The sequence below is a fragment of the Saccopteryx bilineata genome, chromosome 5 (assembly GCF_036850765.1).
Source record: "Saccopteryx bilineata isolate mSacBil1 chromosome 5, mSacBil1_pri_phased_curated, whole genome shotgun sequence".
Classification (NCBI taxonomy): domain Eukaryota; kingdom Metazoa; phylum Chordata; class Mammalia; order Chiroptera; family Emballonuridae; genus Saccopteryx; species Saccopteryx bilineata.
The window spans coordinates 48806675-48831614 of NC_089494.1; positions in this window are offsets into that span (position 1 = coordinate 48806675).

Sequence of the window (24940 nt, forward strand, 5' to 3'; positions counted from 1 at the left end):
TTTTTGGAAGCACATGACATAGAAAAATAGTTGATCCTCTACCATAATTTTAACCTCTGACCCAATGTTCATGGTGATAAAACTAAATAGATATGCCTCTTCATCCAACTGAGAATATTAAAAATTGTGTTTGCTCTTTGAAAAGTCAGAAGTGTTTGAATCAGATTTGAGGAATACATCTAACTAGTCTCCTAGTTTCATTAAGATCTTATATGTTCTGCCTCCTATCATTTTGAATTTTAGCTATCATTATTTACTTGATTTAAAATTATATTTTAAAATGCCATCTAATTAAACATGCTACCTTTCAACCTAACACATTTCTTCGTTTTGAGTTTAGAAAACATTATCGTTTGGTAAATTTCATACATAATTGTCATGATTTTATCTTGAAAGAAGTTTATTGTACCCAGTATTAATTTTAGGCAGAATTTATTATGTTTATTTTGGGTACAGAATTAATAAATAAATATTTCTCCTATATACTTGAGAAAAGGACAATAAAAATTAATCATAAACTATTATAAAATATCACCAACATGGTACAATTTTAAGTTCTGCCCATGGCTCACTGAGAAAGTAAATTTCTACTTCCATGTTTTTTTGCTCATGTCTCAAAAACAGTAATTGATATTATTGGCATTCATTAGCCAATACTCTACATAACTGGGAACTGATAATGGAGAAATTTACTCATATAAAGAAGTTCTTGGTCCTGGCCTATTGGCTCAGTGGTAGAGTATCGTCCCAGTGAGTGGGTGTCCCTGGTTCAATTCCTGGTCAGGGCACAGATAGAAGCACCCATCTGCTTCTTCAATCTTTTCCCTTCACTTCTTTCTTTCCAACTCTCTCTTCCCTTCCTGCAGTCATGGTTCGATTGGAGTGAGTTGGCGCCAATCACTGAGGATGGCTTCATGGCCTCTGCCTCAGGAGCTAAGAAAAATTTGGTTACTGAGCAATAGAGCAACACCCCATATAGGCAGAGCATTGCTCCCTAATTGGCTTGCCAGCTGGATACCAGTCAGGGCATATGCAGAAATCTGTCTCTACCTTCCCTCCTGTCACTGAATAAAATAAAAAAAGAAGAGGAGAAGGAGGAGGAGGAGGAGGAAAGAGAAGAAGAAGAAGAAGAAGAAGAAGAAGAAGAAGAAGAAGAAGAAGAAGAAGAAGAAGAAGAAGAAGAAGAAGAGGAGAAGGAAGAGGAAGAGGAGGAGGAGGAGGAGGAGAAGGAAGAGGAAGAGGAGGAGGAGGAGGAGGAGGAGGAGGAGGAGAAGAAGAAGAAGAAGAAGAAGAAGAAGAAGAAGAAGAAGAAGAAGAAGAAGAAGAAGAAGAAGAAGAAGAAGGAGAAATAATAATAGTAGTAGGGCACACAGGAAAAGCAACCATCTGCTCTCCCCACCCTCTCCCCCTTTCCTACCTCTTTCCTTCCCAAAGCCAGTGGCTCGATTCATTCAGGCACTGAGAATAGTTCTATTGGAGAGCATCAGCCTCAGGCACTAAAAATAGCTTGGTACTCAAATATCAGCTCATGATGAGGTTGCCAAGTTGGTCCTGGTTGTGGTATATATGAGAGTCTGCCTCATTATCTCTGCTCCTCTCATCTAAAAAAAAGTTATTTCATAGCTAAAAACAAGAAAATCAATATTATGATTACCATTAATATTATAAAAGTAAAGTCAGGAATACTTTATATATGAAAGACTATTTTCTAAAATTAAAAGCTATTTCAATTGGAGGACTTGAAAGTCTATAATCATAATAAATACCTCACTTTCAAAATTATTAAAGTTTTCTCTAAGAAATAGTACTTCCAGTATAAATGTTTCTAATTGCTCCAAGTTTAAGTGACAATACTATATTTCTGTATGTTAAAAAAAATGTAAGGACACTGCAAGCTAACAGTTCCAGTAGAGGAGCCCCTTTCATAAGGTGTACGTCTTGTCTAATAAAGACAAAGCATAAACAACTAAGAAAAGGGGAAGAGTTTGCTAAATATTTTTTTCTTTCACAATAAAACTGCATTTCATCTTGCATCTTTTATCACTCAGACTCAAAATATTAATTTTTTTAATTTTTAAAGTTGTACATTCTTTTTCTAGAATAATATTTTAAATATATATATACACACACACTCTAAGCTTCTAGGGTGTAAGTCTTTGTAAAATGTGATTCCTATGTGTCCTTCTTTTGTGTCATGCTTAATCTGAAGTTGTAATTTTGTACATTGTGTTATCAATAGCAGTTTTGGTAATAGTTTCTGAAATACACTCTATTTTTGCCATCTTTTCACTGTTATGTTAATATATATTTTTAGGAACCAGAATGTTACCTTATAAGAAAAATGAGCAATTTATCTTTTACTGTGATGAACAAAAGTAGGTTTACAGTTGTGAGTATTCAAAACACAGAGTTTATTTTGTGTTATTTATTAATTAGTATATTGTTTTCTATATAAATAACTATAACCCTACTTTTGCCATATCTCTGTATAATAATGAAAGTGATTGTCTCAAGTCTCTTTGTTCCTTTTTTTATTTAGAAAATAAAATTAATGGAGTGACATTGGTCAATAAGAGTAGGTAAGTTTCAGGTAACCATTTCTATATCATATTTCCATGCCACAGTCTTCTACAAAGTTTCTAAATATTTTATATTATTCCCATGCCTATGGCTATCCCCAACTTAATTTGGAGAAATAAATACAGAAGATTATTATTGTCATTAAAATTTCCTCTCTCATTTTCATGGAGGGTTGATACCAAATACTGTTTACTGTATTCGGCATTTTTTTCTTGGGAAGACAGAAGTGATATACTGTCCTGTTTCACAAAACTTTCATAGAACAGAATTGGATTCTCATACAGCCAGCAAAAAGAGTGCATTTTCTGGAGATGCAGTATGAGTGAGGATGATACAGTTGTGTGATCCCATCCACTGCCTAACTGCATTGCTGCACCTATTTTGTTTCATTACTTAACCAGAGTCAATGGAACAGATTAGGTTCCTTGTTTCCCTGCTATTATTTGGGGGAAAAAATTTTTTTTAAATAAGATAACAAAATAAATTTAAAGAGTACCCAACTTTGTTATCTTTATTATATATATTAAATATATATATGAAACTATTTTTAAAACCTTATACTATGGGAACAATTCAAAGTTCATAGGAATATAAATAACTTATTACATGATATTGCTTGGTCAATAAAATATATAAGGAGTTCTTTGGGAAGTATGATTTTAAAAACCATCAGACAGGCCTGACCTGTGGTGGTGCAGTGGATAAAGCATCGACCTGGAACTCTGAGGTTGCCGGTTCAAAACTCTGCACTTGTCTAGTCAAGGCACATATGGGAGTTGATGCTTCCTGCTCTTCCCCCCCCTTTCTCTCTCTCTCTCTCTCTTTCTCTCAATCTCTCCTCTCTAAAATGAATAAGTAAATAAAAATTAAAAGTTTTTTTAAAAAAAGGAAAAAATAAAGCCCTCAGATATTGTTTTCCATCTGACACTTTTGAAAAACAACTTACCACTTGAAATTAAACTTTTAGTCTAACTTGATTACCAAGCATTTCTGAGCATAAACTTTTAATTATGGTATAAAAAATCTATTTGAGCTGAATGTAAGATACTGTTTATCCAAGTATGTTGCTAGAAACAATGTATGCTTCAATAAAATCAGTAAAAATAATATGAAAATTAATTCTGAAGTGGTTCTATTTTTAATTAAATGTGGTAAAGCTTATTCTTTGCCATTGAACTGTTAAAACTTGTAACAAATTGTGAAAATAACTTAATAGATGATACCAAGGGAAAAAAAACCCAGTTACATAAATGACATAAAAGTCTGTAGCTCAGGAATTTTACACTAATTTACTGAGTATTATTTGAGTCTCCAAAGAAGGCAACTACAAACAAAAACATCAAAGCATAAAAGGAAAATGGCACTCTGAGCTATGGTTCCATATTTTATACAGTAACTATTAACAGGACATACTGTCTTTAATCACTTTTCTGTTTTATCTATTTTCACCTATTTTAACTACCGATGCTCTTCAACTTACAATGTGGTTACATCCAATAAACCTACATAAGTTGGAACTATTGAATGTTAAAAATGCACTTAATGTACCTAACCAGCTGACCACTCTAACTTAGCCTTGCCTAGCTTAAACATGCTAAGAACACTGACATTAGCCTACAGCTGGCTAAATGATCTTGCTGCCACTGCCTAACATCATGAGAAAATATATTGTACCACATATCACTAGACTGGGAAAAGATCAAAATTCAAATAAGGTTTCTACTGAATGTATGTTGCTTTCACACCATCGTAAAGTTGAAAAACCATTGGTCAAAATCTGGGACAGTCCATATTTTAATTCTGATATGATTTGTACTAAACAGTGTTTCTGACAGAGACAGGCACCTAATGTAGTTAATACCTATATAGGGGTATAATAAATAACATAGAATTCTTTCATGAAGAATTCTATACACTTGAAGTTAGATAATTTATACACAAACAAGGAAAGTCGTGATAGGAGGTCAATAACAACAGTTTTTAAGTTAGAATTTGTTTATACAGTAAAAACATTTTGTACTATTTTTTACCCATATCCTAAAGCCATCACACTACAGGTTATTCATTATTAAAAACATACAAACAAAAGTGTCTATGTGAACAAGTTTTTACCAAAGAATTTAGCAGCAGCTCAGAGTAGAATTGATGGGTACCACTTTCTTGCTGAGAACCTAATGGCAGTAATACACTTTTTCCTAGTTTCTTTCCCTTCTTACCTACTTGTTGTAAAAGCTAAGAGAGTGACTTTGCAAACTACACGTGTATCAACAACGTTAATTAGTGATATCTTTCTTCCCAGGAATTCTTTCTAGGAATGTAGCTGGAAAATATGAAGAGATGTGTACATAGCTGTATATATATAGTAATTGTTATAGCATTGTTCATAGGAATAAAAGTTATAACAAGCTCAATGAGGATTTTCACTCTAAAGGAAGTGGTGTAATACCTCTTTTCAAATAAGTACCATTGTTTAGTAAAATAGGCAGTTTCTTGAATGGAGCAGGAACTAATTATGTAATTAGCATTTTCAAATGAAACTGGAAAACTGAGCTTGTTTAGTTTAGATTTTTTCCAAGACTCAAAATCAAATCTCATTCATCTCTAAAATGTCTATCTACACACTGGTCAACTTGAATTAGAACAGTTTGTTCCAATTACATTTATTTATTCAACAAACATTTGTTGTGAATTTATTATATGATGGGAACAATGCCAAATGTTGAGGATAAATAAATACATCAGAGTACTATTCTTTAGAGAAATAAGAATCTTGTGAGATATTGCAATAGAAATGATAAGAAGAGTGGGGAAGGGGGTGGTGGGAGGTTATGGAGGCCTAATATTTGGTGATGGAAGATGATCTGACTTTGGGTGGTGGGCACACAATGCAATATATAGATTATGTATCATAGAAATGTACATTGAAACCTATATGATCCTATTAACCGGTGTCACCCCAATAACTTTAATAAAATAAAAAGGTGTGGATTATTATTATTTTCTGTCCTTGAATGTTTTCTATTGACATACGTGACTGTGAAATATAGCACTCTTAGAATTGCTGATACTTTCAAACAAATATATGTGCTATTAAAAAATTACCTTATTGCCTGACCTGTGGTGGCACAGTGGATAAAGCGTCAACCTGGAAACGCTGAGGTTGCCGGTTCAAAACCCTGGGCTTGCCTGGTCAAGGCACATATGGGAGTTGATGCTTCCTGCTCCTCCCCCCTTCTCTCTCTCTCTCTCTCTCTCTCTCTCTCTCTCACTCTCTCCCCTCTCTATAATAAATAAAAAAAATCTTTAAAAAATTACCTTATTTTTACACAAAAAAGCTTGTATATGTCCTGTGAGATATATTGCAATAAAATATTGCCTAGTCTCAAAGACAAACACATATACTGCTCTGGAAGACTATATGATCAAAATCAATTAATTTAGCTGAATTTTCTAAAGTAGTAAATAGAGTATCTACATGGCTAAGTCAACTTTCTTCACGATATCTAATTGGCATTGATGTTACAGAATATTTTTGTACTCTAATTATTTTATGTTTTTGTTATTATATGATCTGTTTATTGGCATGCTTACACAAATTATTTCAATATTTTGCATGTCACAGAATAACTCTCAATTATTTTACACACAAAATATTTCTGTCTAGCATTGAAATTAAGGTCTCATATTTTCTCAAGTTTTACCAGGGAATTGTGTCTTCCTCTTTAACTTTTTAAAGTTATAGTATAACTTGAACCAGTAGTTACTGAAGCATATATTAAAAATCGGGAAAATATAGTTCTATTAAAAGCTTGCCAGTGTTATCAGAAACACCATGTTGGGCAAACAAGTGTGTTAGGCTTGTTCACTTTTGCTTTGCCTGATGGGAGCATGAGCACGGGGCAGCACCACGTGTGTATAGTCTATGTAAGGCTGCAGATGTTTTCCCTCAGAGCAGCAGATTGTAGATTGTGGATTGCCTGCCACCACTGGGAGGGGCCATTTTTGTTTTGCGGAGAAGGGGTTCCCCCACTCCTGGCCAGTTTGCTCATCAGCCCAGAGAGAGAGAGAGAGAGAAATGTTTTTCCCTGCCTGCTTGCTTGTCCACCATTGTGAGACTCTAATAAATGGAATGGCTCACCATTTTCTGGCTCCACAGTTCCTTTACCATCTGTCTGCCCAAATTAAATGAGAACCTGCATGACGATGGCCACTGGCCTTACACATCATCACTGAAATTGCAGGAAAGAAAGTGACACAAGATAAACGGCTACTGATACAACCCTCACTATTTGCACTCACACCTTCTCTGTCTCTCTCTAGAAATACTTTCATCTTTTTCTTTGCCCCACCATACATCCCCTCCCCCAGCTAAAAAAAACAAGGATGATTTAGTGAGAGAAGTATTATGTAGAATGTCAAATGTAGAACTGAAGAAACCGGGGAGGACGGAGCTCGGCTTTATCAAAGGAAACACATGTGAGAAAAGATAAGAAAATTCAATGAGAAAGCAACAGAAAGAACCACAGAAAAAAAAGTCTAAGCAACAGACTAGCACAAGAAAAATATACCCATAACAGGAGGAAGCAGGGACAGTTCTTGAGAGGTAGTTAATAACAATAGAGACCACCAACATTTCTGAACTTGGAAGTTACATAGGTGCTTAAATTCAGTGTGGCTGACACTGAACTGGTCATGTCCATGCCTATTTCTCTTTCTATTCTATTCTTATTGTTTGAGGTAATTACATCATCTAATCACCTAAGTCGTGAACACTTTTCAGTCCTCTCTTTATTAAATCCTTGCTCTAAAGATTTATCATTTAGCCCGATAGATTCAATCTCCTAATTATCTCAAACTGGACACTTATCCTCCTCCATTATACAGGCCTCATTATTTCTCATTTGTGTTATACCTTTGCTACCAGCCTAGTTTATCTCAATTTATCTGTTAATTTGTTAATTTTTGTTTTAACTTGACATTGAAGGTGAAATGACATAGGCTTTTTGTGTAAAATCCTCCCAGGAATTCTTACTAATTCTAAATCGGGACTTTATATTTCTGAGGTTCTATCTGCCCACATCTTTAATGGATAAGAAAAGTATCCTCCTTACAAAGTTAAATGGTCACACATGTAAATGCCTACCCATAATAAGCACTCACTATTAAGGTTACTGTTATTATTATTAACTTTATTGCTATTATTATAACTCACCTCAGCTTAAACCCCTTTAAAGTCTCTCCATTATATTCAGGACTAAAACTGAAAACCTTAAGATGGCTTGCAGGGTTTTTCTAACTATATGTAACTGTACTAATTCCTCTAACTCCATCTGCTTGTACTCTCTGATGGAATCTCTCCTTTCAATCAGGTGCTTTTCCGTCTTCTTATAGAATTAACTGCTCATAGACCTGTTAAAAACTGATTTCAAATCTAGTTGTTCTAAGAGTGCTGATAGGGCAGATTCCGCAAGGAAAGACTGCAAAAGGTCAAGAGAATTTAACAGAATATTGAAAGTTCTATATCTTAATTGGAATGGAGATTAACCAGCTGTCTATATTAGTCAGAAGTTCATCAACATGTTATATTTGCTAATGTATTCATTTTATTATATGTAAAATACCTCAATAAATTGATTAAAAATCACTTCATATGGAAACTCCTCAGTAACTCCCGTGACCACATGTGGCTCCCACAGCATATGCATACACTCTCTTCATAGCACTTAATCTACTATCTTGCCCAGCACTATACATATTATGAACCCCTCTGTAGACTGTAACATGCTCATTTTTATACCTATATCTCCAATATGTAACATATGGCCCAGAACACAGTAGGACTTCAAAGACTATTTATGGAATCAGTGAATGAATAATTACAACTTGAGCTTATTATTATAAATTCAACTGAAATTTGGTAATGTTGTAGAATTATGTGATTAAACATGTATAATTTTAATGAAGTGTTAGGGGCACATATAGTACTGTGTGATATGTCTATGTTATAAAATAAAAGATTAGAATGCCACACACAATTTCTAATAGCTATGTGACTTAACTATAAAATTAATGATGTTTATAGTAATACCTTGACATTAAACCTTAAAATCAGAATGTCTACTGCATACAGGACTTATTCTCATTTTGTGGGAAACAAACTGATAGGGTTAAATTGGTCCTTTAAAACTCAAATTCCGCTGACTAGGTAGTGGAGCAGTGGATAGAGCATTGGACTTTGATGTGGAGGAACCAGGTTCAAGACCCTGAGGTCACCAATTTGAGTGTGGGCTCATTTGGTTTGAGCAAAGCTCACCAGCTTGGACCCAGGGTCGCTGGCTCCAGCAAGGGGTTACTCAGTCTGCTGAAGGCCCATGGTCAAGGCACATATGAGAAAGCAATCAATGAACACTACCCTCGTGTGTTTGGTTCATCCCATGGTTTCTGCCTTTTACAAACAAGTAAAGATCAATTAAGAACTGCCAGTTGTTTATTACAAAGAATCTCTGTGCAGCACTGAGTACCAAGAACATCTTAAAATGAAAAACTATGATGATAAAATGAAAATACTAAGCTCAATAATACTGCCACTTCCAAGTATACCAAGAAAAGTTTGGACTAGAAGGAACCAAATTCCCACTGGACAGAGGCAGTTACAGGAGTCATTACTGATATGTTCAAAGATACAAAATACCAAGAAGTTTGATCCTATAAGAAATATATGCTTCTGAAGATTTTAGATGGTATGGGTGTTGGAGGATCAGCTTATGAAATAAAGAATATGAGATCACTAATGACCTACCTAGCTTTCAAGGAACATATCAGCAGTTGGTATCACTAATAATTTACTTTGATAAACCACTCACAAATACCTTTATTCTTGGATTAAGAAAATATACAAAGTTCTATATATTCTACTCTAAATAATAGTTATGTATATCACATATGAATTGAGTGCCAAATAAGACAACATAAATGAAAAATTATGTATAATATTGGAGTAAAATTCTTGTGTTAGACAACACAGAATATTTTATTTCAATTTTACCAGTTATTGTTTTTTCCAAGCCTAAAGTTTTTCCTAAAGAAAGAGCCCTAGTTCTCTCTCTGATGAACTTTTAAGCCATATTTAGACTCATATGGCGTAGTGCCTAACAAAGATTGGACTGAAAATGAATATATAATCCAAAGGAAACCAAGCCAGATATTGAACAGTCATTTATGATGTCTAAAATGAAAGGTGGGATTAGCCAATATGCTTGTGAGATGAGAGTTTCAAGTGAGTATGTAAGAGCAATGACAGATACAGACCCTGAATAGTCATAAGAAAGAGAACACAGAGGAGTGGGTTGTAAGGGCTTTATTAATTGGTATCAAAATTATAAGTAAGCAAAATTAATGAGGTAGAGAGAAGATAAAAAGAAGAAGTTTGAAGAAGCCAACTGGTAAAGATAGGAGTACTGTACAGAAATACACAGCTGTGTCTCAATTATTTTTCTTAATAAAGTCACTATTTCAGAGATCTATGTGTTGCTCAACTCTAACAAGTTTTTTGTGTCCAGCTTTTTCTGAATTGCATATATATTATATATATACACACATGTTTATATACATACATAGAATATATATACATATATAGAGTACATATGTATGTGTTCATATATAAACATACATAGAATATATACACATATTTTTCCAACAAAACTATAATCTCCTACAATAATTGACACACAATTTCTTGAAACCAAAAATAAAAATAAAAAAGCTTAAATAAAATAAATTCCTATACCTTTTCTAGCCATCAGAATACAGTTTCCAATTAATACTGTGTTCACATAAAATGCAGGGAAATTATTAATATATATTAATATGTTATTAATACATAAAATATGTATTAAGAAATAAACTAAATTTTATAAAAATTGGCACCATTATCACTATATATTATTCTTTCAACAAAGATTTCTTCAACTGAAAAAAGACAGCAAAATGAATTAACTCTCATTATATCCTTCTTCTAAATGACATGAAAGTCAACACACACAATTATAGGCTGAAGAAAAAGTTTCTTTACACTTTCAATCCAATAGAAAAATAACAAAAGCTCTTGGTATAGCCAGGAAGAAAGAAATATGATGAATACCATTGTTGACCATGAAAATATTTTTTTAAGTACGAAAATAACCAGTACAATATAGCCAATATAATTCCTTAAATTTTGGACTCAAATTTCTGAAAGAACAAAGCTTCTAATTATACTTTGACATAGTATCTTATATCAGATTAAATCTTTCTAGTAATCTCTACTGTTTTATATCTGAAATAATCAAGAAACAAATGCTTCTTATATTGAATACAAATTCCATTGCATACAGGGGTGGACAAAAGTAGGTTTATAGTTGTTTGTATGAAAAAAGACATGCAGGCATGCTTATCACAATAGCTTTATTAACTCAAAAGAATGTCACAGTGCAACTATAAATCTACTTTTGCCCACCCCTGTACATAACGTGATATCCTGTTCCATGACATAACAGGGTGGACTCAGAGAGTGATACAATAGATTGTAATCATTTAACTAGCTGTTCTCATTCCCTGGGCCAATATTTTTCCTTTCCCATGAGAATTCTCTGTACTAGTAGAGCACCAATGTCCTCCTTTTCCTCTGATTGAAACACAAGGTATATACAGTGTAGTACTTACGTTATCCTTGTCCAAAGTAAAGAGAGACAAAGTTTATATCTTCCTGACACAAACAACAAGATGCTTTGTTCCAGCTACAGCATATGACATGCTTAGAATGTCCTGAGCTTAATCAAGCACTGATAGTCTGGTTAATTCTTCTAAAGCACTAAGCTTGAAGATACTGAGCTAGGTACATTAAGTATCCTAAGTGTCTGAAACAAATGTTTCCATACTACAGAATTTGCAGTCAGCTCTAGGTAAAGTTTATTTGAGCTGCTCTCCCAATTTCCCTTCTAGTCTTCTCACCCTTACCCTAGGGTAAATGGTGTATTCCTTTTGTTTCCAAACTACAGTATATCTCAGGCAGAATCTTTCTCTGGGTTTTCACATGCTTCAAAAATATCCATTACTTTTCTAAACTCCTCGGTTTCCATGCTCATTCTCTCCAAATACCAAGCACTTTCTTATATTTCATTATCTAACTCCTCTAAGGGTGAAACTGTCAGACTACTTGGGTTGGAGCAGCTATATTATATTCCTCAAACCAGAGTTCACAGCAGGCCATTCCACCAAGCTGGAATAACTAAGACACTAAGGAAACAGCGCAGATTTTTTTTTTTCTGTCTCATATAAGGTAACCAGAAGCCCTACTTGTTGTGATCGATTCTGTATCTCACTTAACTTTGAAACTGAACCTACATTATCACTGGGACAGTGTTTGAACATCTCATTGGGAAATACTGAGTGAATACAATGAGCGCATAATATTTCTTCAACTGTCAGAGAAATAAAATTATAAACCTTTCATTGCTATTATAATGGAAATAAGAGTAAATAATTATAGTTGATAAAAGAACATTAGTATGCTAATTTTTTGTTTATTTTGCAGGCGTCCCCAAACTGCGGCCCCCTGAGGCCATTTATCCAGCCCCCCCCCCCCCCCCCCCGCCGCCGCACTTCCGGAAGGGGCACCTCTTTCATTGGTGGTCAGTGAGAGGAGCACTGTATGTGGCGGCCCTCCAACGGTCTGAGGGACAGTGAACTGGCCCCCTGTGTAAAAAGTTTGGGGACCTCTGATAGAGTATACTAAAAATATGACCAGCACATTAAAGTTGTGATTTCACAGATATTATTGGCCTGTGACATTTTTAAAGTAGATCATTCCCTAGCCCTATACATTTTCACATTTGGCATATATCATATTATGAGAAAATTTTCTGATATAACCAAGTGACTTTTAAACTTGCAGATAGAAAATATCAGTAATTGTTATTTGGAATCTTTGTGCACAAGTCTGTGAAAAAGAAAACTCTGAATTCCACCAACTAACAAGTAAAAGCCTTAAAATATTTATCATTGAATTGTTTAATGATTGTCAGCTGGCAAGCCAGAAGACAATATCCAGAAGATATACTAGGTAAAGCAAAATTAGTATGATAAATATAAGGAGAAATATAAAATATCTCTAACAAACATGTACATGTAGCCACTATGTACAAAGTAAATTCAATGACTGAATAGTTATATTTGATGAATTATGCTATGATCATAAAAATTGAAAATATTATTGACTGAGTAATTTGGTTCTGATGTTGGTATAGATGGAAACCTATGTATTTAAATATAGACTTTTAGGTAAGCCATCCTCATACAGAGGCTTTGTATCTGGTATTAATTGTAATATATTCTCTTTGATTTCTGATGTTATATTTTTGAATCTTCTCGCTTTTCTTCTTAGTGAGAATAGGTGAAGGTTTGTCAGTTTTATCTCCTTTAAAAAAAACAACACCTACTTTGGTTGATCTTTTCTATTACTGTTGTAGTCTCTGTTTCATTTATTTCTGCCCTGATCTTTGTTATTTCCAAGGGGTCCAGCTTGTAGGATTGCTTGCATTGGCAGTGGCACTGATGTTTTACTTGCAGGGGCCCTTTGTGCAGCATTGGTAATGGTGTGTGCACAGGCACTTGTGGGGCAACTGTAGAGCTGGTTCCAGAGTACCAGCACAAAATGAACAACAGCAGCCCTGAGGTTTGGGGTAATAGGCTAGCTCACAGTGGCTGTGGCTTCAGTGTCTCAGTTGTAAGCGCTCATGGGGTGACCATGAAACCAGGGTCTGGAATTCAGGTGCTCATGGAGTAGCTGTTGTTCTTGGGTCCAGGTAGTACACAAGGTTGAGAGAAGGTTGGCAGCCCCTGGCCAGGATGGTGCAACAGCATGCTTGTTGGTTACCTCAGTGGAAAAAGATGCCAGAATCCTCTGACAAGCAGGCCACTGGTGTCCTGCCAATGGGCACTACAGTCTCCTCCACTGTGAAAGTTATGGAGACCCATGGCTGTTGTGGAGGTTGTTGCAGTCCTCAGTGGCAAAGGCTAACAGGTTCCTGTACAGAACAGGCCACTGGGATTGCAGTACCATTCTCTGCATGGTTAATCCTTATATTTCCCACCCTTTCTTGTTATTAGCCATCTTCAGATGTCACAGCTGGGCCTGATCACCCCAACAATCATTTTTGTATGCTTATTCTTCATTCTTTTTGCTCCCCTGTATGACGGCAGGTTCTTAATTAGATTTTTGAGCTCTCCCAGTGCGATTTAGTCATGAATAACTGTCTAATTGTTGTTTTTTGTGTGAGGACAATGGCTGGTATCTTCTACTCCTCCATCTTGCTATTACCTCCTAAAAAATTTTTCTACAAAAGTATTTTCTTTAGTATGTTTCAGAAACTTATACAAAGCACAGAATGGATAATGAACCAATTGTAGTATAAAATAAATTTCCCTTAAATGTTAAGCACATTTGTAAATATAAAAATTATACAAGAATTGTTCTATGTGTGGTTTGCTCTTAACCACAGACTTCTGACTACTTGTATTCTTATTTGAAAGAGAAGATGTACATGTGGAATAAAAAATTATAGTACTATTCAAGATGGTATAAAACAGAGGTACTTGAATATAATTATGGAATATATTACATAATATGCACACAAATACTGTTAAATTAACTTTGAATCATCAATGAACACTTCATAAGTAGAAACGGATATGAACTTCAGATAGCTGAATGATTTTATATAGAAAGAGATAAAAGTAGGACTAAAGTGAAAAATAAGATGAAATGGAGAGGGTTTTGCAGAAAAGCTGGAAAAAATAGAAAAAAAATCATTTAGATTTCTTAGAATGGAAAGACCAACACCCTTACAAGGAATACATGAAATCGTTCAAGTAGACAGGAAGCTAAGTAATCAAAAGAGTATTAAAAGTCTTCATGGACACCATATAAACAAAGTATATATTACTATATTTGAAATGATAAATAAAACCTTTTTTTACTGCTATCCATAACTAATTTCTATTATTTAAATTTTTTATTTTAAAAAAAGTCAATGTTTAAAACCAGAACTGGTTAAATTTAATACTTCATCAAATTCTTTGGATGAGAGCTTTTAGATCTCTAATTCTGTGATGATATACAGGACTGAAATTTTCTAGTATAAGAGAGTCAGTATGTATAGTCAATGTGTTTTTTTAAAAATATATAATATGTTTATTGCATAAGAACTGTAAAATAAAACTTTTAAACTTCTGGACATGAATTTTTAAAACTTGTAAAATCCTCAGGTCTGTATTATTCAGTGATGCTGTTAAAGGTTACTTGTAATTGTGTTTCTATAGCATCACTTGAGCACATTTTTGTTACAATTAAAGCCACATTAATATTCTCTCTGTGTCCATGTCAGTTGAAGCATTTAGGATACAGAAGAGCCTGTCTTAAAGAGATTCATAGGTCCAATCACCTTGGCAAAATGACAGTCAAGCAAAGAACCAAGGATTGTAATTCCTTTTAGCTACTGCCCCTGATGCAGTAGATCTTTAGAGCAGCTGAATCCTTTGAATAGAATGCATCCTTTTTCTCTTTGAATTTCATTATTGTTTTTATCACAGTGCATGTTTTTAGTACCTACTGGTTCATTACTTTAGTGCCAAGGGATATTTATTATCAAATCACTTGATTTTTAGGGGCTTACTTAATTCAATATAAATATTTATTTCTGATTTTAGACATAATTTTCCTGACTCTATAATGTAAAAAAGGCTTTAAATGTAGGAAAACAACAACAAAAACAACTTAGAATGCAAAAGATCTGATTTCTTACTCCTCTACTATTCATTGACTTTCTCATGGATTTACTGCCACCGTCCAGGTCTAGAGTGGAGGCTCTATCTTCAGCAATTTGTAAAGCACAAGACTTAAAGAAACTTGGCTTGAAGAAAGTGGAGCTTATTAGGCTGGGTTTGGCTGGAATTCCCCAAGATAGTAAGGTTTAAAGAAAAGATTCATCAGCTCAGGAAGCATTTTCAATTGCTAGTAATATATAAAATACTGTAATTTTTAAAACCAAAATATCTAGATTTGTACTTGGGACATGAATTGATATTTTCTAAAGATTTTATTTAAATACCCTGTAAGGAGTAAATGTAAAAACTGACATTACACAGTATACTAATATAATAATTTGTCTTATACCTTTTGATAAGATCATTAAAAGCAACATAATTCATTACAATATTTTCTTAAAAAATAGTAACTATTTTACCACTTAAATGTATATGTATATGTTTGCTATATGAAATATATTTATATAATTTTAAAAGTATTTTTACTTTATAACCTTGGAATATTATAAAGTAATACACTATAATCTTTCTTTACTAGCATATCACTTATACTGTTTAAAATTATTATTCATGGTACAGAAAATGTTATTGATCATTGCATTTTTTTCATTTCATTTCCAATTATATGATCTACAGTAACATTAACCTTTTAATAGCAAGTCAATTTTGAATAAAAAAAAGCATTTTTCCTCAAATATAATTATTTTTCTTTTTCTAGAGAAGGGTTTTGCTATTTTTGTTTTTGTTTAATTATAAAAAAATATATTTTATGTGTAAATCAACTTCAAAACAAACTACTTATAAATAAACTAAAATAATATTAAGTAATTGCTAAGACTGGTGTAGGACTTTGAATTTTGTTGTAAATTAATTATAGAAAGTTGTTGGTTTCAGTAATCACACAGGGGTAGAATTTAGTGGTTTGAAAATGAGTAGGCAGGAAAACTATCACTAATTAATAGTATCAAAGTGTTTTCTATAGGTGTTAAAATTTAAAATGTGAATTTCAAAATTATGAATTATTTAATTATTCCATATAAACTATAAGGTTAAATACCCATTAATGTAAGAGACATAAATCTAATAAAATATTCAATAATGTTAAATTTATTTTGACTTTTTAATAATTTGTTTGCAGAGATTAATATAATTATTTTAGATATAAAACCTTATATTATATTATATATAATATATGCTTTAACATTTTCATTTATTTAATCAAACAATATTTGTTGAGCACTTCCTGGATATTAGGCATTACAAATGATAAAACAATAAGGTACCAATTCTGCCTTAAAAGGAACATTAAATCAAGGAGTAGAGATCAGATTTTACTAAATAACTTCAAGTCAAGACAGAAAATTGTACTATTAAATATATCTAGGGAAAATACTATACAAGCTAGAGAAATAAAATGATTGCCACTAGTTAGGAATCAAGAAAGTTTTTGTGAAAGAGGTGACTGACATCTAATGTGAATATTGAAGAAGAGACAAAAGCAATCAGGGATGAAGATCATTTCAGAGAGGCCACAAGAATCGTATAAACAGAGGCAGAAGAGGAAAAGGAGAAGGAAAAGCACAAGCATTTTACTTTGGACTGAGAATGAGATGCATAAAACACACTTCAGTGTAACAATTAACTGGGAAAGTTGGCTGAAATTTTATAATGGATAGGATGACTATCTATTCTGAAACGTGACACTTTGAAGAGTGAGAGAGATACTACCAATAATTATGCTAGGCAAACATGTATAAACCTAGTAAGACTCAGGCATACCAGGAAGTTTGATCATGTTATTTAAAGGAGATCTTTAATACTAGGCTAATGTGTTTAAATTTAATTGTATATTCAATGAGAACTAAAGGAGTATTCAGTACATATTATTCAAATGAAAACTATCTAGTAGGGAAACCAGCTAAGGCATCAAGAATAATTAGGAATCTGTGGAAGGTAATCAGCACTATGTATATAACAAATTTACGATATATTACCATATTTTTCATTCCATAAGATGCACCTGACCATAAAACGCACCTAGGGTTTTAAGGAGGAAAATAAGAAAAAAATATTCTAAACCAAATGGTGTGTTAAAATATTTAATAAAATATACCACAATAATATATATTTCAACAATGTAAACTCAACAGCAATATTAACAACCATTAGCACCATTATTAACGAATGAGAAGAGACTTTAATGTTCAAATACTCTCCTAGTTGTCCGTGAACCCCAGGAACTCATCATTGTGTCAAAATTTAAGAAGCTCAGTTGCTCACAATCACTGGTATTATTTTCTTTGTTATTTTTATATATGATACCATTTTCAGTGCCATCTAAGGCATTGCTAATGCAACATTTTTAGAATGACCATACAACGGTTTTATTCTTCACTGACTGCCATGATGTTTTCAGCCATTCACAAATATGAGTGATAGTAGGTCTCTTCATTTGTCCAGTTCATGTCAGATCATGATTACCAGCAGCCATCCATTTGTTTCACTCTTTCTGCATAAAGACTTTAAATGGTTTGTTGATGGAAAATGTCAAGAGGTTGCAACTGGCTGGTAAAACCCCCAGGAATTATAGCTAGGTGAGTCTTTACTTCTTTAAAGTTTTTTTTGTGTGTGTGGTTTTGCTAATATGTTCTCTAAACTGGTCAAACACTAATAGGGCAGTAAGTGATGTCAGCACTTCACACAGAGCTCCAGCAGCTGCAGCACAGGCCTCCACCACTGCAGCATGCCTCTCACATCTGCCCTCCATGATGCCAGATGAATACACACACACAAGTTCGCTCACTTTCTCTCCTGCGCTGCATGGAACTGTGAAAACCGGAACCAGGAGATCACTCAACAGATGCCGGGGTTCCACACGCCACCATGGCAGGTATGATTATGCTTCCACTAGTGTTCATTCTATATATGTTTACTGGTGCAGCACCCCGCAGTAGCTAAAAAAATGAACATTCACTCCATAAGATGCACAGGCATTTTCTCTTCCACTTTTGGAAGAAAAAACTATGTCTTTTGGAGCAAAAAATATGATATATAACACTTAGTCCATAGATTGTTTAGTATCACTGTGTAAAAATAAAGAGTGACCAAGAGTTCAAGAAAGTGGAAATATTTGACTGAAATTATTTGTATCACAACACACATTTAAACTACAATAAAGTCTATCCAAGGTATAACCTCATTTTGATTGTCAGATATTGTCAAATGAAGCAATTGCTTGATGTTTTAGTTTTAACAGTCATCTTGTCTTATATACCATTTTTCAAAATTAAGAACATATCAGATTGATAAAGAAATATGTTATATCCTTCAAAATACTAAGGTAGTTAAGCTTTGAATTCTACATTTAATCTTCTGTTGATTTATACTTGTCCTTTGTAAAATGTTTTGGGACTCTGTGAAAAAGAGTAACATAATATTGTAGATATCTCAAAACAAAAGAAATATGACTCCTTTAAATTAAGGATTGAGTCCTCACCTCATTAAGACACTGAGTTGCTAATTCTTATGAAAAATCATTCAATATATGATTAAAGTACTTATTGATAAAACTGAAGTAGTATTATGCAATTTAAAACCATAATAAATCTTCTCCAATATGTAAAATTAATGATGAATGTTATATAAAATTTTTGGTACATGAAAAAACACATATAAACTACCTGCAAACATAAACTATATTTTTTAGGAAAAAGGATCAATTTTTCTATTTTCTAAATTCTGAAAACTTAATGCAATTTCTGACTTTTTCAAAAACAGAGCAACAAGAATAAAATATTGAATAACCAAATGACTATATCTTGCATAATAATAATATATTAAAAGCCAATCAGGATTCCAAGAAGACAGTGGAGTGGCAGACTGCCACCTCCCAGCACCAAACTGGGTTACAAATTAGTTTAAGAACAATCATCATCAAAAACCAACTTTGAACAAAAAAAACAGGACTTGAAAACCAAGGAGCACAGAAGAAATCACACCAAGACTAGTAGGAAGTGTGAGTACATGGTGGGGGCGTCCTTGCTCCCAGGAGCAAGGGGTGACTGAGGGTCCAAGGGGACTCTCACTGTGGGGAGAGAGACCCTGAGAGGTGGGGGTCCTCAGCCCCAGGACTGGAGCCCCAGCCTAGAGACCCAGAAACTAGAAGAGACAACCTGACATCATTAAGTGGGGAAAAGAGCAGGATTTATGTCTACGGGAAACAGCTTGCAAAGAAGTAGATATAGCCTTAAAGGGCTAGTGCATAAAATCTTGCTCACAGTCACTTACCTGGGGTTCAGGGTGTGAGGAGAGTGGGAGGATTGAGGCACAGGAACACAAATGGCGATGGGAAGAAGAATACCTGTGCTGAGTCATTCTCCAGTTCTGTGGTGGCCTTATGCAGAAGGAGGGGCACTCCCTCCATCCAGCATGAGCCTAGCATAAGGCCAATTGACCCACTTCCAGAAATCTCTTCAGCTCCAATCAGTGCAAAAAGGCCATTTGGAAAGGAGGAAGTAAAGGGGAGAGGCAGTGACTCAAGTTTCTGGGGAGACCATCCTGATACAAAGAATGCACCTGTCCCTGGATAGTAGGTGGGCAGATCACACCATGGATTCTTAGAGGTCACACCCACTGCATTCCTCTGGACTTACAGAAAATAAAAGGTATGGATACAGTTTCAACTGGGGCCAAGGAGCAAGATACCCCCACTACCCCTGTCCAAATCACAGAAGTTCCCGTCTGGGCTCAGCAAACAAACAGCGGGGAAATTAAGACATTTATGTGGCTCACCTTGTTAGGGAGAATTAAAATCCAATAAACCAGCAGAAGCTGAAGGACTAAGCCCTGGAGAAGGGATTGCATTTCTTTTCTTTTCTTTTTTTTTTTTTTTTTTTTTTTTGCATTTTTCTGAAGCTGGAAATGGGGAGAGACAGTCAGACAGACTCCCACATGCGCCCGACCGGGATCCATCCGGCATGCCCACCAGGGGCGATGCTCTGCCCCTCCGGGGTATCGCTCTGCCGTGACCAGAGCCACTCTAGCACCTGGGGCAGAGGCCAAGGAGCCATCCCCAGAGCCCGGGCCATCCTTGCTCCAATGGAGCCTTGGCTGCGGGAGGGGAAGAGAGAGACAGAGAGGAAGGAGGGGGTGGGGGTGGAGAAGCAAATGGGTGCTTCTCCTATGTGCCCTGGCCAGGAATCGAACCCGGGCCCTCGCACGCCAGGCCGACGGGATTGCATTTCCTGTACCAACCTCAGATGCCCTAACCCAACAAGCTTGCAATTGGCACACAGAAAAAATGGGAAGAGAGAAATGCAATCCAAATGAATCAACAAGAGAAATCCATAGAAAAAGAATGGAATGAGATGGAATAACAAAATTACCAGATGCAGATTTTAAATAATGATTGTTAGGATGCTTAAGGATCTAAGAGCAACAATGGATGGACATAATGAGCACCTAAATAAAAAAAATAGCAATCATCAAAAAGGATATTGAAATCATAAAAAAGAATCAATCAAAATGAAAATCACAATATCAGAAATGAAGACTACACTAGAAGAAATCAACAGCAGGCTGGATGAAGCAGAGGATTGAATCAATGACTTAGAGGACAAGATAAATGAAAACACAGAAACAGGGCAGCATAAATAAAAGAGTCTCAAAAAGTCTGAGGAAACTATAAGAGAATTTGGTGACAATACAAAGAGAAATAACATCTGCATCATACGGGTTCCTGAAGGAGAAGATGAAGAACAAGGGACAGAGAACCTGTTTGAAGAAATCATAGCTGAAAACTTTCCTAAATTGATGAAGAAAAAAGTCACACAAGTTCAAGAAGCAGAGAGTCCCAGTAAAGAGAAACCCAACGAAGCCTACTTCAAGACAAATCATAATTAAAATACCAAAGTTAAGAGATAAAGAAAAAATACTAAAAGTCACACACAAAAAAAAACAAAACTCAATTACTGATAGAGGAGCCCCCATAAGGATGACATCCAACTTCTGAACAGAAACACCTGAGGCCAGAAGGGAATGGTAAGAAATATTCAAAGTAATGCAAAATGAGAGCCTACAACCAAGATTTCTTTATTCATTAAGATTATCATTTAAAATTGAAGGAGAAATAAAAAGCCTCCCAGACCAAAAAAAAAAAAAAAACTAAACTAAAGGAATTCATCACAACTAAACCAAAACTGCAAGAAATGCTAAGGGGCCTGCTGTAAACAGAGCAAAGAAAAAAAAATCCAGAAAAAGAGAATTGTAGATTTAAAGAATAAAATGGCAACAAACAATTAAATATCAATCATAATCTTAAACATAAATGGATTAAATGTTCCAATCAAAAAACATAGGGTAGCTGAATGGATAAGAAAGCAGGGCCTATTCATATGCTGCCTTCAAGAGACCCACCTCAGATACATACAGACTAAGAGTAAAGGATGGAAAAAAAAATATTTCATGCAAACAGAAAGAAAAAAAAGCTGGGTAGCAATACTAATATTTGACAAAATAAACTTTAAAACAAATGCTATAGTAAAAGATAAAGAAGGTCACTACATAATGATAAAAAGAGCATTACAACAGGAAGATATAACTATTATAAATATATATGTGCCTAATATAGGAGCACCTAAATATATAAAACAAATTTTGATGGACAAAAGGGCTAGAACAACAGCAATACTATAATATTAAGGGATTTTAATACCCCACTAACATCAATAGATAGATCGTCCAGACAGAAAATTAACAAAGAAACAGCAGCCTTAAATGACAAATTCAATCAACTGTATTTAATAGATATCTTCAGAACCTTTCACCCCAAACAGCAGAATATACATTCTTTTCAACAGCTCATGGTACATTCTCTAGGATAGGCCACTTGTTAGGACACAAAATGAATGTCAATAAATTTAAGATGATTGAAATCATATCAAGCATCTTCACTGATCACAATGGCATGAAACTAGAAATCAACTACAATAGAAAGACTGAAAATTATTCAAACACTTGGAGACTAAATAGCATGCTGTTACATAATGAATGGGTTAACAATGAGATCAAAGAAGAAATAAAAAATTTCCTTGAATCAAATGAAAATGAACATACAACAACCCAAAATATATGGGACACAGCAAAAGCAGTCCTGAGAAGGAAGTTCACAGTATTACAGACATACCTTAAGAAACAAGAAAAAGCCCAAATTAACAACTTAACCATGAACCTAAAAGAACTAGATAAAGAACAGCAAGTAAAGCCCAGAGAAAGTAGAAGGATAGAAATAGTAAATATCAGAGTGGAAATAAATGACATAGAAGCAAAAAAAAGAAAAATACAGAAGATCAATGAAACCAAGAGCTGGTGCTTTAAAAAGGTACACAAAATTGATGAACCTTTAACTACTCACCAAGAAAAAAAATAAAGAGGTCTCAATTAAATAAAATTAGAAATGAGAGTGGAGAAGTAAGAACTGACACAGCAGAAATACAAAGGATTGTAAGAAAATATTATGAAGAACTGTATACCAAAAAGTAAGGCAACATACAAATTCTTAAACATATAATCTTTCAATAGTCAATCTGGAAGAATCAGAAAACCTAAACAAACCGATTACAACAATGAAACTGAAACAGTTATCTAAAAACTCCCAACAAACAAAAGCCCTGGCCCAATAGCCTCACAGGTAAAGTTTACCAAATATTCAAAGAAGAACTAACTCCTATTCCTCTCAAGCTATTTCAAAAAATTTAAGAGGAGGGAAAACTTCCAAACTTCTTTTATGAGGCAAACACAATCCTCATTCCAAAAACAAGCAAAGACACTGCAAAGAAAGAAAACTGTAAGCCAATATCCCTGATGAACCTAGATGGTAAAATTCTCAATAAAAATAGGATTCAACAATACATGAAAAAATCATACATCATAATCAAGTGGGATTTATTCTGGGGAGGCAAGACTGGTACAATATTTGTAAATCAATCAATGTGATTCATTATATAAAGAAAAGGAAGGAGAAAAACCACATGATAATATCAATAGATGCAGAAAAAGCATTTGATAAAATCTAGCACCTATCATATTTATGATCAAAACTCTCAGCAAAGTGAGAATTCAGGGAACATACCTCAACATGGTAAAGACCATCTATAACAAACCCACAGCCAACATCATACTCAATGGGCAAAAATAAAAAATAATCCCCTTAAAATCAGGAATAAGGCAGGGTTGCCTCCTTTCACCACTCTTATTCAACATAGTTCTGGAAGTCCTAGTCACAGCAATCAGACAAGAAGAAGAAATAAAAGGCATCCAAATTGAAAAAGAAGTAAAACTATCATTATTTGCAGATGACATGATACTGTACATAGAAAACCCTAAAGTCTTAGTCAAAAAACTGCTGGACCTGATAAATGAATTCAGGAAGGTGGCAGAATATAAAATCAATACTCAGAAATCAGTGGCATTTATATTCACCAACAATGAATTGTCTGAAAGAGAAATTAAAAAAATAATCAGCTTCATTATTGCAACAACAAAGAAATAAAGTACCTAGGAGTAAATTTAACCAAGGAGGTTTAAGACCTTCACTAGAAAAATTATAAAACATTGATAAAAGAAATCAAAGAAGATACAAACAAGTGAAAGCATATACCATGTTCATGGATAGGAAGAATAAACATCATTAAAATGTCTATACTACCCAAAGCAATCTATAAATTCAATGCAATTCCTATTAAAATACCAATGGCATACTTCAAAGATATAGAACAAATATTTCAAAAATTTATATGGAACCAAAAAAGAACACGAATAGCTTCAACAATCTTCAAAAAGAAAAATAATGTGGTGGGTATCACACTTCCTGATATTACATTATACTACAAGGCCATTGTACTCAAAACAGCCTGGTACTAACATAAGAACAGGTGTACAGTTCAATGGAACAGAACAGAGAACCCAGAAATAAACCCACACCTTTATGGCCAATTGATATTTGACAAAGGAGGTAAGAGCATACAGTGGAGTAAAGACAGTTTTGTTTTGTTTTTTTAACAAATGGTGCTAGGAAAATTGGACAAGTGTATGCAAAAAAAGAAAATGAAACTAGACCACCAACTTATATCATTCACAAAAATAAACTCCAAATGGATAAAACACTTAAATGTAAATAGTGAAACCATGATCATCTTGGAAGAAAACATAGGCAGTAAGCTCTCTGACATCTCTCACAGTGATATATTTGCTGATTTATCTCCACGGGCAAGTGAAATATAGGACAGGATAAACAAATGGGACTTTATTAAACTAAAAAGCTTTTGCACAGAAAAGGACACCATGAACAAAATATCAATAAAAAGACAAACCACACAATGGGAGAACATATTCAACAATACATCTGATAAGGAATTAATAACGGAAAGTTATAAAGAACTTGTAAAACTCAACACCAGGAAGACAAACAATCCAATCAAAATATGGGCAAAAGAAATGAATA